Here is a 1,642-nt window from a genome sequence, read left to right as displayed (position 1 = left end):
GAATTCTTGAAGACTGGTACCACAGAGGCGGTTTTCCAGCAGTCGGGAAAGCAAGATTCGTTAAGGCATTTATTGTAAAGTTTGGACAGAACTGGAGCAACCTCGGCAGAGCATTTTTTTAATAGCACAGCTGGGATTTTCATCATATATATATATATATATATATATATATATATATATATATATATATATATATATATATATATATATTATTTTATATATATACATATATATATATATATATATATTATAAATTTATATATATAATTTATGAGTTTGATTCGAAAAAGTTGTTAAAAAACTTTCACAAGAAACACTCGTCTAGCTGAAACCACTATCAATAATTTTCCCCACTCTTTATCTGTGCTTAAACCTAAACGTAGACTCCATGAACAAAGCTTCTTTCTTAGAACTGCACACCTGTGGAACTCTGTTCCGTCTGACAAATATCGGCAAGGTCTTACTGGAACACGGTAAGTTTAAAGAAATGAGTTTAAACTAAAACATTATACAAAATACTGTTAGAAACTCAATATTTTTGTTACCATGACATAGGCAGACATATATTCGGTGGGTTTCTAACAGTATTATGTATAATTTTTTAGTTTTAACTCATTTTTCCAAACTTACTATGTTCCAGTAAGAGCTTGCTGTCGCTTGTCTTTTTCAAGTATATCGATAAACATTGTATAATTTTCGAACCAATGGGTAGAAGAGTCACTTATCTTGCCTTTTTTTCTATTTCTGGTGCTTGTTTGAAGAAAGTCTGCAGATCAATGTTTTTAAATATGTCATTTTAAGCCAAAACAATATTACGTACTTACTTGTTATGTCGAAAATAGTAATACATCCAAAAATTACGACAATTCATCAAATAGGAAATTATTTATAGGTTAAAATAATAATGTTTAAAAATATTTATTTGTTATATATTTGTTTTTTGACAACCTTTTCGAATCTATGTGTACAGTAAAACAAACCCAAATTTATATATTAACGGTGAATGCTCTGATGAACTGCAAGCACTTGTGCCCCTCGACGTAAATTAACCCGACAAACCCGACAAGCAGCTAAATCCCACCCCTTCACAGTAGAGATCCCTAGATGCAAGAAGAGCCTTCTATTCTAGTAGTTTCTTCCCCAGGACAGCTAGACTTTGGGATTCCCTGCCGGATCCCTGCTTCCCCAACCGTACTGACATGCAGAAGTTCAAGTGCTGCCCAACTCCTTACACAGTACCCCTGATGCCCATGTCCCTGATAGTAGCCCCCTCCACCAACAAAGTGGCAATATGCCTTGTTTAGGGTGTAAATGTAATTTTAAAAAATTGCATCGGTCTAGAAGGATTTCTTGGTTTTTGTTAACAAACGAATTGTTTGGATTTAAACAAGGGAGGTCATTCGGTGCTTATTTAGATGAGGTCGACAGATCGATTTAAATAAAAAAAAATGTCGTTTTAAGTAAAAACAATATTAAGTACTTAATTGTCATGTCGAAAATAGTAATATATCCAAAAATTACGAAAATTCATTGAGTAGAACAACTTATATTGTGCTTTTAGTAAAAAAAAAAGTCTATCAGGATATAGACTACACAAGGTGCACTCTATTACGATGTAATCTACAATATGCTTTGTGAGTTA

The sequence above is a fragment of the Euprymna scolopes genome, chromosome 46 (assembly GCF_053919585.1).
Source record: "Euprymna scolopes isolate OS-2025 chromosome 46, ASM5391958v1, whole genome shotgun sequence".
Taxonomy (NCBI): domain Eukaryota; kingdom Metazoa; phylum Mollusca; class Cephalopoda; order Sepiida; family Sepiolidae; genus Euprymna; species Euprymna scolopes.
The sequence above is the reverse complement of the archived record's forward strand: the minus strand, read 5'-3'. Positions refer to the sequence as shown.